This window comes from Cyanistes caeruleus, chromosome 15 (genome assembly GCF_971803275.1).
Source record: "Cyanistes caeruleus chromosome 15, bCyaCae1.hap1.1, whole genome shotgun sequence".
Lineage (NCBI taxonomy): Eukaryota > Metazoa > Chordata > Aves > Passeriformes > Paridae > Cyanistes > Cyanistes caeruleus.
In genome coordinates, this window is record NC_141715.1 from 3,683,635 (window position 1) to 3,697,968 (window position 14,334).

The following is a 14,334-nucleotide window of genomic DNA, read 5'->3' on the forward strand; positions in this document are numbered from 1 at the left end:
TGGCGGCCGGGGTGGCACCGCTTGTGAATTCCCCCCATGCAGCCGCCGCAGACAGAGCTGCTGCAGCCAAGTGGGCAGCTCTGATTGCCTCCTCGGCATGTTTTATTTATCAAAGCGCTCAATATGCAGCTCTCTCCCGCTGTCCCACATTTTTTCCTAGATTCTCCCGCCTGGAAATGGGAGCAGCGGTTTGGAGAGGAGCCGTGGGGCGCCGCTGGCTCCTCCTGGGCTCAGGGGACAGGAGCCTGTTCTCCTCCGTGCCGTGAGCCGCTGGCATGGCCCTGCCACACGGCTGTCACTCAGCTGCCACCGTGCCGAGGACAGGGTCCCTTTGCTGCCAGCGGAAGGACAGCGCTGTGCGCCTGACCTTTCCCGAGCTCAGGGAACACTTTTAAAGAGCAGCCAGGCTTTTGGTTCTCCTCCTGTGCCTTGCCAAGAGCAGCCGGTCCCAGGCAGGTGCCAGGCGCCGCAGGCGATGCCTCCGTGCCTGGCAGAGGCTGGACCTGACCTGGCCCTGACCGAACTGTGGCTGGCCCATCCCGGTTCCTGCTCGCTTTCCTCCATCGCCTCCAGCTGCCCGTGCCACAGGAGAGCAGGGAGCCGCAGGCTGCGTTTCTGCTGCCTCGCTGCTCATAAATAAACCCCAGTAATGAGTTGGGCTCTGGTGGGCGGGCAGGTAGTGTTAATAATCCCCCAATTCCGTGGATGAGGCAGACAGTTAAGTGCAGAAAACCCACAAATAAACAAGAAGGAGAATAATAGAGGAGCAGGGAGGAGCTGGTGTCTGGGTCCCTCAGCCTTTCCCCCGGCAGTGCCAGCAGCACTCTGGGAAGTGTAGTTCTGCCTTCATCCTCTGCCGACATCCTCCTCTGGGGGGAAGGAAATCTCTGATTTTCAGCCCTTTCCTCCGGTGGCACCAAGGCTGGGCACCCCATGGAACACCAGGATGGTCAGCCCTGGGGATGTGGAGCAGGACAGGAGCTCTGAGGGGAGCCTGCGTGCACAGAGCATCCCTGCCGAGATGGGAGCCCTCAGGGCTCTGAGAGAGGAAGCCCTGCCAGGCAGAGAATCCTTGGGGCTGTCTCCATGCCACCAGTGTGGAAACCGAGGGATGGAGGGGCTGCAGGCGAGGGATGACTGCTTTGCCTTCTCACCCCTGCCATGCACGTGTGAGCATCCCTACCCTCGAGCTCCCCACGGATGGAAACACCGGCTTGGAGAGCTGGACAGAGGGTGCACTGTGGAGGGTGGAGCTGTGCAGGGGTCATGCTGGATGCTGGCACAGCACAGGCTTCCTCCTGGAGCCCCAGACAGACACAGAAACCTCAGTGAGAGCAAATGCCTCCCCGGCTCTATCGATCGTGGCCGTGGGCTGTGTGTGCCTCATGCTGGACTCGCAGGGATGATCAATACTTGTTTTTCTCCCCAGCCTTCACCTCGCTAATGGGAGCCACCAGCCCTGCCACTTCCCCAGAGCTGCCAGGAGGAGATGGCCGTGGGTGGGCTGGAGTTGGAGCCACTTCTCCTTTGCATTCTCAGGGTAAGGGTCCCCAGGAGCTGCGGTGCTGTCACAGCCTGGAGCTTTGGCACCGGGCACTGCTGAGCTGGTGGCTGCCGAGGCCACGGGGACAGCAGACACCGGTCCCCAGCTGGCACTGGGATAGCTGTGATTAGTCATAAGCAAACATTTGGAGCAAAGGTCCACGGGCTTGTGGCATGCTGGGAACTTGCTCCCTGCAGGGACACGTTTCACCCTTGGTGGCAGCCGGCAGTGGCTGTGCAGGTGCAATGCAGGAGGAGATGCTCAGCGCCAGAGCTCTGCCTGTGCCGCTGCAGGTGCTTGGGAGGATGTTTCCACCGTGTGTGGGTGGAAAAGGGAAGCCCATGATGCCAGGGGCATGGCTGCAGTGCCAGGGGACACAGTCCCATTTTGTCTGGTGGCAGTGCTGCTGCTGGTGGCACCGCGGGGGTTTTTCCTGTGCTGGCAGCAGAGGGGGGGGCTCATGAGAGGCATAATAATAATCCCCACGTGAAGTATAAGAAAAGAAGCTATTTCAGTATTGCCTCCTCCGCCTGGTGAGCCCACAGCCAGGCCTCTATCAGGAAAGGGAATGCAGATAAATCAGCCATTCTCCCTAGGAAGATGAGCTTATACCCCTCATGTGGCACCAGACCTTGTTGGGAAAAGGTGCTGGTTCCAGATGAGTGCTGGGGGCAACCAGGACACAGCCTGCCCACAGTCCCAAACATTGGGACCTGGCACCAACTCAGCTGCCTGGACCCCTGTGATGAATTTCTCAGAGAGAGCAGCAATTCCTGGAAATTTTATTCTCTGTGTCTGTGCAGGCAGTAACTGGGAACTGAACTCCTTCAGTAGAGAAGGGAAAAAATAAAAAAAGACCAAAAGGAAATAGAAGAGATTGGGGTTTTGATGCCTTTTCCTTTGAATGCAGGGAGTTGCAGAGCTGGGCGGTGATGGGTGAGGGGCTGTGGGATGGAGCATGCACATTTTACACTGTACACGTTTGGGAAAGCCAAGCCAGGCCTGCAGGTGCCCTCTGTCCTGTTTTGGAGGGCAGGAGCTGCCCTTCATGGCAGACTGCAGAAGATTGATGTGTTTTTGAAGCAAACCAGAGTTTTTGCCCTGAAACGGTGTGAGTGCCTGCTCCGAATGCTAAGCAGCTCCTTGGAAAGCAGTTTCAAGGCACAGAGGGGAGCAGGATGGGGGAGCAGAGCAGTCAGCCCCCTCCTATGACCCCTGGAGGCTGCACTGTCCCTTCCCAAAAGTCACAACAGATAATCAAACTCATATGAAAAACCCCCCCAAGAAGTCTGGCCCCTGGTTCTGGGGGTCTGGGTGGTGGAATCCCCCCTCAAGAGGTCACAGCCTGTTTTGTGGTGGCCAAGATCCACTCCTGGAGGATCATTCTGGTGGGGCTGTGCGTTTATTTTGCTGCCACTGCTGGGACCTGCTGTGCTGGTGCGGCAGGAAGCAAAGAAATTCAGGGGACCTGTCCCAGGGGTGTCACCCCTGGAGTCCTCCCGATGGCTGCTCCCCCCCAGGCACCCCTAAGCTCCCACAGCACCATCCCAAGTCCCCTTGTTGGGGTGGCACAAGAGCATCTCCTGTGCCCCCAAACTGCCACCCCATGCCCGGGGGGCCATCAGGGCAGAGGGTTGGGCTCTGCACACTCAGCCCCGAAGTGTTCTCTCCACAGATCCTCCCACCTGCCTCTGCCAACTAATGGAGGTGATTTTCACCTCCTTTCATCTGGAAAACCGCCGGCAAAAGTCATCTAACAACTTCCCTGGCAGCAGGAGCGTTGAAGAGATTTCTCTCGCACATTCACAGCAGGTGATTCTCCGTGCTGCTCAGAGGAGGATCGCTCGGGCTCGGCGTGCAGAGCAGCACTTGGGAACCCCTGCATCCCCGAGCCACACTCAGCTGGCACCGGGACGTGCGGTGGGGCAGACATCACCCACCCTCGGCACTCCTTCTCCTCCATCCTCCCTTGTGCCTGCCCTGTGACAGGTGATGGGTGATGCAAAAATAGCCGGCGTCATTCCCAGACAGCAAACATCCCAGGGATGATGTGAAGGAGGGAAAAGAAATCAGAAGAGTGGATCCCCCTGGATCCCCCCTGAACTATGCCTGAGCACAACCTCTCCTTGTGGTGGAGATGCCTGTGAGCATCCCCTGATGGAAACACCTCTGTCTGGCGATGGGAGCATCATCACAGTGAGGTGGATGCTGATATGGGATCCTCAGGAGCTGCTGTAATCTCATTCCAGGAGCAAATCACATTCCCAGCAGCCAAGGACATGTTAGGTCTTAATAAAAATGGTAATTCCCAGCAGATTGAGTTGGGAACAGGGAAGGTGGCTGTTGCTTCCCCTTTCAAGCCTTCTCCTGTGCCCATGGGGAGTGTGGTGGTGCTGGAGGAGGCAGAGGGGGCTGCACTGAGGGATGAAGGATTTGGAAATTAGGAGCAAGGGGTTTTCTGCAAAACCCCAGCTCCTCACATCCTCTGAGATCTGTCCTCGGCTCCTTGTCTGCCTAATCCCTGCCCTGACGCTCACCCGAGCTGCCCAGCCATGAAAGCCAGAAACTGTTTGTTTGCAGTTTCCTAGGAGAGAAATCACGTTAAAAAAATTAATTACACACCTGAAAACAAAATCTGGCTGCTCAAGTGCACATCAGGGATAAATGGTGTGCTCCAAATTAGACAATTTACAGCTTGGGTAAGTAATGAAGGAACCCAGCTAAGCGTGAAAGCAGAGGGGGAGAGTGACCCTGGGGGAACATGGGGCTGTTTTCCCCCTGCTCCCCTTGTTCCCCAACCCCTTCATCCCTCTGACCCCCTTTTCATTGCTGCTTGCTAAAAAACACCATTTGCTCAGCAGAGTAGGTCCTTCTGGCCCCAGCCTCGGGAGTTCTGCAGGGATTTTGGATGAGTTTGAACCCACTTAGAGCTGGGAGATGGGAGCAGCCCCAGAGAATGGGGCAGATAATGGAGCAGAAGGATGTTCTGTGCATGCCAGGGAGAGAACAGCCAGGTGGGACATCTCCCCCCATGGCATCCCAGTGAGCAGAGGTGTCCAGCATGGGGGTCCCTCGCTGCACCCCGACCCCCCTGGCATCCCCCAGCCCACGCTGGCCTCTGCAGTCCTCGCTGTGCGGTGCGTGGGCGGGCTGGCAGCGCGCAGCCGAGGAACGGGCAGCAATCCAGGCTTGCTGGCGAGAAGAAAATAATTTCTTTGCCTTATTTTTCCCTTTACAGTGTCCCAGCCCAGCCTGTGAGTGTGGGGATTTAAAGGGGCTGTGTCCCAGGGCTATCGCGCCGGGTTAGTGGCAGTGGGGATGGTTGATGAGGCTGGATCTGTGTGGTGGAGCTGAGCTGCTCCAGCAGCTGGAGCTGGTGCCTGGGGGTGCTTCCTGGCTTGCCTGCGGCAAAGAACCAGCTGTGGGGACTTCTGGTGCCCTGGGGCAAAGTTAAAGTGTGGGTAGCACCGGTGATGGGCGCAGAGATGCCCTGTACCCCTCGCATTGCCCAGGAGGAAGCCTGGAGCAGAGCAGCATCCCGGGAACCCATAGGAATCGACCCCCTCCTCCACCCACACTCCTCTCTGTCCCCTGTGTGCTGCCCACCAGCTCCGGCAAGGGGCAGGATCCTCCCAAGCTCCCCAGCCTGCCGACATGTGATGGTGCTTGGGGATGGGCGCAGCCTCCCTTCTCCCCTCTCTGCTCCACTCCCACCTCTGCTCGGTGCCGGCTCGGAAACCAGCCAGCTAATGATGTGAGCTGCCGAGCAGATGGGGGACCTGACGCTCCCCTCCCCGGCAGCGGATTAGGCATGCAAATGGATGTATAGAGACGCGGTGCCTCCTGGCCTGGATCCTCTCCACCCCCACCGCGCGTATGGCGTTTCAATTCACAGCCCCCGGGCCCCCCACTCACAACTCACAGCACCCCCGGCCTGGCCTGGAGCCACGTGTGGAGGGGCAAGCATGGACGGACAGACGGACACGGGGCTGTGCACGGTCCGTGCAGCCGTGCCTGGGTGCGGGATGGCCGCTCCTTGAACTGCAAATGCCGCCGTGCCCCTGCAGGATCGCGGCGGTGCATGAGCTGCATTGGCTGCATCGCTTCCTCCGCCGCCTGCTTGCGCTCCCTTTGCAGCAGCAGTGGGTGCTGCTGTGCCCCCTGAGCGGGGGATGCTGTGCAGGGAGGTGGGAGCACAGCTGGGACAGTGTCCCAGGCACTGCGATTGCCCAGCTGGGCTGATCTCAGGGGCTGCAGCAGGGATGCTCTGGGATGCCGGCAAAGCTGCTCCTGCCCCGGTCAACACCAAGAGGCATCAGTTTAGCTCCTGCAGTGTCCGTGAGCACTTCTCAGCCTAAGAAATGCTGCGAAATGTGAGCTGGCAGAAGCAGGACAGTCTGACTGAGTCCTACTCCACCTCCAAAACCTGTGGAGAGCTGGAAGGTGCGGGGAGGTTTGTGGCTTCATGATGCCCGACACAGCCGTGTGCCCAGGGGGGACTGGAGCAGCCCCAGCGGAGCCCAGCTCAGCCGGGAGTGGGAGCAGAAAGGACACCCCGCTTCAGCCCAGCCCCGCAGCTGTAAAACCAGCCCCCCTCCAAAAGGACACGAAATCTGCCCTTCCCGAGGTGGGGATGAGACTGTCTCCACCTGCAGCATCCCTCAGACCCTCTGTGCCACTGCAGCAGCGCCGTTATCGCTAATGCCTGGGAGCGGGAAGGAGATTAATATTCATCACAAGGGAGCGGAGCATATGGAATATGAATAATGCTAATTGTGTCTGTATAGATTTAGCGTAAGAAGCTTCCATGCATTAAGGAGGGAGGGAATTAGTTCTCTGAACCGTTTCAGACTCATTTCTGGCAAAGGAGAGCCTGCCTGCCCGCAGGTTTGAGACAGGGGTGAGGATAAAACTTGTGTCCCGTGCCTGAGTGAGGGAGAGGCTTGGGCTGCAGGGAGGCTGTGCAGGGGAGCACAGGCGCTCCGTGCTTCCCAAAAAACAGAGTGATGGAGCAGACTCAGGCACTGCAGATGCCAAGGAGGAAAAGGGGCTGCCTGTTGACCTGTGAGCCCCACAGGCACGGGCTGCTGCAGGCAGAGACACCCCCAGGTGCCAGCACTGGAGGTGACTGTAAGCCTCCTGTGCCTGGGCTGCTTTTCCATGGGGGTGGCCCCACTGGGCTTGGGTCCCTGGGGCTAAGAGTAGTGCAGGGCTGGCACTTCTCCTGGCCTTGGTGAGTTTATCTGTCCCCAGGTGTGGGGCAGGGGCTGTGCGTGGCAGGCAGGGAGCTGGCAGCAGGCAGTGCCCTGTGCTCTGAGGGTTGGACTGGTAACGAGGTGCTGGGGCCAGAAAACTTCATGCCTTAAACATTCATCCCATTTGCCTTCTGGGGATGAGGGCTGGTGCCCCATTTTAATCAAATCAGCTCATGGCTTTAATGAGGTGAAGAGGAGAAGGCTCGTTTGCTCAGCCAGGCAGGGAGAGCAGGCTGGGCACTGCAGGTCCAGGGCTTTGGCAGAGCCCCCCCAGGCCCAGGTGAGTGTGTTCCCTCCTCATGTGGCATGGGCTGACATGTGGCAGTGCCACCTTGGTCATGGTAGGAACAGCAGGATCAGGCTCCCCTCCCTGCAGGGCATGGTGCTGAGCTTCCCCCTGTGCCCCAGCACAGCAGAGGGGTTCAGGCTGGACACCCCTCTTCTGCTGTGCTCCCCAGAAATGGGCCTGTGGCAGCAGAGAGCTCAGGAAGGGCTGGGCTCATCCCTCTCCTGCAGACTAGAGCTGGCCAGGGAGATTTTGCAGCCTCAGGAGAGGATGGAAAGCACCTGGGGTCCGGCTGCTCCCCGAGATGCCTCCTGGCATCCCTGCAGCTGCAGCGTGAGGGTGCTCCATGCCTTTCCCCATGCTCTCCAGGGCCAGCAGCCCCAATTGTGTCAGGCTTGACCATTGCCCTCTTCCTCCCCTCCCATCCCTGAGAACGTGGGATTCCTCTTCCTGCACTTTGATCTCTCCAATTTTTAGCTCTTTCTGGCTGCTTTATAGGCACTAATCCCTCTGCAGGCACCGGGGAGAATCCACCTACACTCCATGCAGTCTTGAGTCTTATTGTGTAAACAAAATCTCAAACACGAAATCCCTAATCCTTAATGGTTGGAGCCTTGGATACCTGTTCCCCCGTGTCCTGCCCGATGGAGGCTGCAAGAGGGGGAAGGTCTCTGCCATGTTTGCTCCCATCCTCAACCTCAGCACAGATTAAACATCTGTACATGCTTTTAACCTTGTTTTTTTTCATTTCTTCCTGGCTGTTCACACTGGTGAGCCACCCTGGCCCCCTCCCTGCTCCACTGCATTTGTTCAGCTTAGGGGATGAAACTGGGTGACATTTGGAGTTGGGATATTTAAAATGCAAATTTCCCCTGGATGGATAAGTGGAATTTGCTCCCTCTTATGAAGGGAATCTCTGGGGAGAGCCGAGCACTACGGCCAGCCTGCTCTGAATGTGAAATTCAGCCAGGGAAATCCCTGCCTCCCCCCAGCCTGGCACTTGTGGGCAAACACAGGTACAGTAACCACCCTCCTGACCACAAAGGTATCCAGATTTCCCCCAAACACAGTGAGAGGTGAGAGCTGCAGGGCCAGCAGAGAAACCTGTGGTGTTTCTGGGTTACAGCCAGGGAGGGAGAAATCTCGGTGGCCGCTGGTGTAATCCCAGAATTGATGTTTTGTTCCTCTGCACCCAGGGTGCTGCTGATGTATTTGTCACTCCCTCCCAGCTCGGAAATCAAAGCTTTCGCCACTTTTCTTGCTGCAGAGGAACAAATGTGTGTCTGAGAGGGAGATTTACACTTTGCTTTCCTTTCTGGAAATGGAGCGTGATTTTCCAGTGACTGCAGATGCTGGGCCTGTCCTGCTGCCTTGAGAGGAGCTGCTGGGTGGGGAGAAGGAGCCCCCCACCCATCCACCCTCCCAACCTGCTTCAGCAAACCAGGTGGGTTTACACCCTGAAGGGTTTGGATAGAGGGGCTGCAGTCCTGTGTTTCCCCCTCTGCACTCACATAACTGCCCCTCCTTGTGCCCCCCTCTTTCCTCCCCCTTCTTGGTGCAGGCTCCAGGCTGGGCTGATTCACCTCCTGGCATGGCTGTACTTGAAACCTGCTAAACCCCCACGAAGGGAGAAGTGGAGCATCTTTAGGGAAAAACACCGGATTTGCTGCCAACCCCATCCAGGATGAGACTGCAGGCACCAGACTGCACACAGGGGGCACGGGGGTGTGGAAATTACATCAGGGCTGGGATGGAGAGGAGCAAAGCTGGGTTGGGAAGCACTGGGAGGGCTGGGGGGAGTTCACCTGGAGCCATTCCTGTGCATCAGCTTCATCCCTGCCTGCCCTGCCCGCCCACAGTCCCCCACTCACGCTGCAACAACTTAAAGCAAAGGGAAAAAACATAAAGCAGAAGAAGTTCAGGCAGCTCTTTGAGCTGGTCCCGGGCTCCTGCAGTGACTGGGGGCTTCCCACAAACCGTGATGCACTGAGGAATATCTGGAGCATCATAAATATACTCTGGGAATGAAGGAAAAGGGATTTGAATTTCAACTTTGGTGCATAATGTGCTTTCTCTAAAAAAAAAAAAACCAAACAGCCTTCTTGGCAGGGACCAGACAACTTCACACTAAATCTCCTGCAGGAGCATGTTGCCAGTTGCAGAGATAAAACCTCAATGAAACACAATTAGTTTCCACTTGGATTAGGCAAACTCGAGTCTCTCCTCCCCCCCAGACACCCCGGCAGCGGGATGGGCTCGGTGGCAGCCCCCTGTGTCCCCAGCCCTGCTGGGACCGGGACGGCTCTGCCCGGGGGGAGGATAACTCTCTTTCCACGGCTAAGGGGAGCTGACAAGTGATGAATACACGGAGCGCTGCAGGGCAGCCCCTGCCATCTCACCGAGGACGGCGGCTCATCACGGCTGGTTTGCTGCGGTTCTCTGAGGTTTGGAGGCTGGTGGGGAGCCTGGGGCAGGGTCTCCACGTTATCCCCCTACGGTCCAGCCAGCTTGGGGTTGGGGCATGGCACTGCTGCCTCCTTTGCCAGCTCCCGAAGGAGGGAGGAGCACGCAGAGGGGATATGTTGGAGGCAAAGGTTGCTGAGAGATTTTTTTTTTTTCCTTTAGGCAGGAATATCTCGAATATTGTAAATTTTTTTTTTTATATTTATTTTTTTTTCTTAAGGCTTATAAGATGGGAGGTTTTCTAGCCTTGGAGTTTTAGGCTTAAGCATCACCCATGGTGGCAGTGTCTCACCCATTTGTACCCGACTCCTTGGTGTCACTCTGAGCCCAGACATGTGTCAGGCTCGCTGTGGCATGTGTCACTGCTCCTGCATTTTTGGAGCAGGCTCACGCCTTCAGGCTGGGTCGTGGTGCCCCAGCGCCAGGATGGCAGGAACAGATCCTGGGGGAGGCAGGAAAAACGCCTGGGAGCCATCCCTGGGACAGCAGCGCTCCCCAGGTCCTGCAGGTTTTACCCTGCTGGGAGGCAGCTGACAGAGGGACCAGGAGTTGCTGGCAGGGCTCTGAGGGGAAATCAGCTTGTTAATTAAGAGCTTAATCACCCAATAACGAATGGTGGACTTAGCCCAGCCTTGAAGCAGGCCAAGCGAGTGAAGTGCCCTCAGGGAGGGCCAGAGGAGGTGAGCCGAGGGCAAGCTTTGCCTTCTGCCGTATTTGGGAATATTTGTAAGATCTGTACATGGAGAGAACAGAATCCTGCAGCCCCCTCAGTATCTCTGTCCCTGCTGTCTCCAAGGTGCCAGTGGGAGGACAGGGGTGGGGTTCACTTGTCCCTCCAACAGTGAAAATGTACCCAAGGCAAGGGGTGGACATTCCTGCTGACGGAGGAGGGAGGGGAGTTTGCGAGCTGGAAAAAGAGAAGAATTTCCTTGGCTTGGTGTGTTTTGCTGCAGAAAGGCGGTTTCAGCTCCAAGGGTAAGGGAAATGAAACAGAAAAATGCTTCCTATTAAGCAAAAGGGATGGAGAGCCCTGCATAATAGCGCTGTCTGCAGGGGCTGCTCGCTCCGCACTCGCATCCAGCGCGGCCTGGAGGGGCCGTGATACGGCAGGAGGGCTGAGGGACACGAGAACCAGCTCTGGCCTGGGGACAGCCACGTCCAGCCCCATGGATGGCAGGCAGTGCCTGGGGAGAGGGCAGGTGGGTGTTCACACAGATCCCTGTGGCTCCCTGGGCAGCTGCCGTGGGGAGATGGGGATGTCTCAGCCCAAGGTGTGGATTGAGATGGGTCTAAGGAGATGCTGGAGGGCGTTTGGCCAGTACCCATAGCCTGTTCTGAGACTCTCCTGACTGCTGGGAAATGGGCAGTGCCAGCATATCCTCTTGCCCTGCCTGCAACCTCATGGATCCAGAGAACAGCCCCAGCAGAGATCCCAAACCCAGCGGGCACCCCTTGCCTAGGCCACGGCTGTGGTTCTTCATCAGGAGATGTTCTTCCCCTTTGCTTTCAGATTTTTTAAAAAGCCCTAACAGACCTAGCAGTTTTCTGGCAGGAAGAACAACATTCATTCTGGAGCTTTCCCAACTAATTCATCCTCTGAGAAATTAATTATCAGCACCGGGGCTGCGTTTAATCAGCATCAATCCCTGCGTGCACAGGGTCGGGGGGTGTTGCTGCCTCTGCCTCCAGCAGCTCTGGGTTCCTGCCGGCAGGGAGGAGACCGGCTGCTGCCCGTGGGATGGGAACTGTGATCCAAGAGGGAGGAGATCCCATCCGGGAGGCCCTGACAGGTGTGCAAACACCCCCGAGGTAACAGCACCTGCCACCTACGCCCAGGCTGGGTGGAGTGATGGGGCAGCTCAGGTGCTGAGAGCGGCTCCGACACCCACACAGAAACCTCGGGGTGCTCATGGGGTTGGGAGCAGGAGTGTGGCTGTGGAAGCAGCGCTCTGTGCCCCCCATCCTGCGCTGAGGACAGCAAACCCACGCAGGTAGCGCGCACACACGCGTGGGCACGCCGGGAAGGGCGGTGTGACAATGTCTGTCTGCTGGGGGACACGGGGGCATCTGCTCCAGCAGAGCTGCCTCTGGCAGCTGTTTCCCTGACAAATGGTGTTTGGTTTGGTGGAAGAGCCTTAATGAAAGCGGTGGCGGCTGCGGGAGTGGGGAGGGGAGCGCCTGCCTGAAGGATGCTCTGGGGGAGGAAGGAGAAGGAAAGGACAAAGGGATGTGGGACGTGTCCCTTGGCAATGACCAGATATCTCCTTGCAGGATCTCGCTGCCTGGCCAGGGACAGCCGGCTCTCCACAGCCAGCTCTGCCTGGTGGGGTCTTGGCCCACCAGGAGGAGGTGTTAGTGGTGGGGGAGAGCTGAGGGTGCACTTTTTGGAAGTGGGGGTGTTGAAGGGGTTTTGGGGATCTCTGGGACTGTTGAGCTGCAGAAGCTGGAGGTCCCTGGAGATGGGGACGTGTTTCTGTCATACTTGTGCCCTCTAGTGGTTTTGTCCTCTCCCTCTGGTCCCTTGGCCACCATCCCAGTGACACGACCCCGCTCCTGGTCCTGTGGCCACCATCCTGGGGTGGCCGGGGTCAGCCTGTGCCTCTGGCACTGCCAGCCTTGGCATTCTTGGGTGTGGGGAAATGCTGGGCAAGAAGGGTTTAGCTGAGGCCAGGAGGGCACCTGATGATGACTTCCCCACGGTCATCGCCTTCCTGCTGGAAGGGAGTGCTTGTCCTTGGTTTCAAGATGCTTTGGCATGGAAATGTAATTTTTTAGATTTGTGGGGACGAAATGGGCTCCATAACCTTTCCAGAGGCGTGATTCCTCAGCCAAAACTGTTGGGTGACTGACCCCAAAATGTATTTTACTCCAGAAAATTCAATCTTGAGATTTCTAACACAAAGTTTCTCATTTTCCACTGCTCGGGGCTGTTCTCTACCTTTCTGTTTCCTCTGTGTTTAATCACATGACAGCCTGAAAAAAAAAACCCCAACACAGTTTTTTCTCATTCTACTGATGTTTCTCTTTTATCTAAAAGAAATAAAACACTCCTTTGCCTCCGGCCCGTGGCAGCCACCACATCTCAGCTGCGCTCCTGGGGGACAGGACGCCTGGATGCCCTGCAGCTGCTCCTGCCTCCCGAGCACTTCTCTCCTTCCCTGTGTCTCCTCTCTGCAGATTTTTGGATCCTTCCCAGAGCTGTGGCAAGGATGTGAAAGGTGGTTTGGTGGCAGAAGTCCCTGGGTGGTTTGGTGGAGCAAGGTGAGGATTGGGTGTCGTACACAGGGCAGCGTGAGCTCCTGTGTCCCCTGCAGGGACAGGGGGATGGGGGTGTCCCCATGCACTTGGCAGCCAGCCCTGCCTGTGCTCCCTCCACTAGCAGGGGATATTTCCTATCTGAGAGAGCAGATGTTGGTTGGGAGCTTCCTAAGCAGTTTCTTTTCCCTCACAGAATTGCTGCTTGGCGAGAGAATTAAATTCTCTTTTGTTGTCAGTTTAGAGGAGAACAAAACCGAATGTCACCTGGAGAAATTCTTGCTGCTGCACCCCCAGGGGATGGAACGGCTGCCTCAGGACCAGGATTAGCCCATCACTGAGAAAGCTGATGGTCCCTGATGGGATTAGACAGATGATCGATGCTGGGATTAGTTTGTGTGGTGGCTGCGGTGACAGCAGCAACCTGGAGCAGCATCACCACCCTGCTCATGCTTGCACTGGCCATCCCCTCTGTGGGGAGTGCTTGCACCCCCCAGCCCATCCCTGTGGTCTCTGGGATGGTCCCTGAGCAGTGCCAGCCCAGCGAGGAGGGGCTGGGGGCAGCCAGCACTGCCACAGATGTTCTGCAGTTTGGATTTCTCCCCCTTCCAGCCTCGTTAGTATTGAAATTAAAAGCAAGTGCTTGTGAATTGGTAGCTGTTCTCCAAGACCCTAATTAGCAAATCTCTTCATCCCCTGGGGCTGCAATCTAATAATCAAAAAAAGAAAACCAAAAAAAACCTAAAAAAACCCGGCACCCAAACAAGCCCCAAACCTTGTTTGATGGATCGGGAGTGCTACTGGAACAGTAGGAAACTGCTCTTCCTGCTTAGTATGGTAATTAAACACTTCAATTGCAATTATTTTTGCAATTAGATAAGTCTCTAATTGTTATCATAGGTGGCAGGGTTTTGGGTGTGTGTTTGCCAGTTCTCCTCCGAGCTGGAGCGGAGCGTGGATGCTGCAGGCGATTCCGGCCTGCTCCTGCCGGCTTTGTCTGGGGAAGACGAGAGCTCCGTGTGCTCCTCTGCAGGGATTCAGCTCCTGCTGCTCTGTAAAGCTGCTGCTGAGGCAAATTCTCAGTCTGCTCTGGTGGGCTCAGCCCAGGAGCTTCATAGCTCCTTATCCCATGAGGGGACCTCGCCTGCCAGGGCATCACCTTGGGGATGTTTCCTTGCCCACTGGTGTTTGGCTGGGTGCTGGGAGGCACTGGGGCTGCAGCACTCCCCTCTCTCAGCTTTCCTTGCTCTTTGGGTGATAATTGCTCTCTGTAATTAGCGGTGGCAGGGTGAAGCCCACAGTGGCACCGGTGGCAGATGCTGACAATCAGTGCTGTGGTGGCTCGGGGGGTGTTGAGGAGTTTTGGGAGTGAGTGGGGTGTGCTGTGCCAGGTCAGGGAGCCCAGCCTTGCCACGGGTGATGGTGACAGTGGGTGATACCCATGGTGTGGCTGGAGCTTGGGGCCGGGCTGTGCCTGCAGCAAGCAGGGGGAGCCCTGAGCTGGGGCCTCCTGGGGGATGGCAAAGGTGTCC

General features: G+C 57.1%; 1 long non-coding RNA gene across 3 annotated transcripts in view; it reads left to right on the forward strand.

Moving 5' to 3' along the window:
- Positions 1 to 9,277: 9,277 nt before the first annotated feature.
- LOC111943511 (uncharacterized) overlaps positions 9,278 to 14,334 on the forward strand; it is a 42,495-nt gene continuing 37,438 nt past the window's right edge. Inside the window, exon 1 of one of the 3 annotated variants that reach the window (XR_015276873.1) lies at positions 9,278 to 9,528. This is a non-coding gene — a long non-coding RNA (uncharacterized LOC111943511). The other 2 variants (XR_015276876.1, XR_015276877.1) reach the window with 2 other exon arrangements.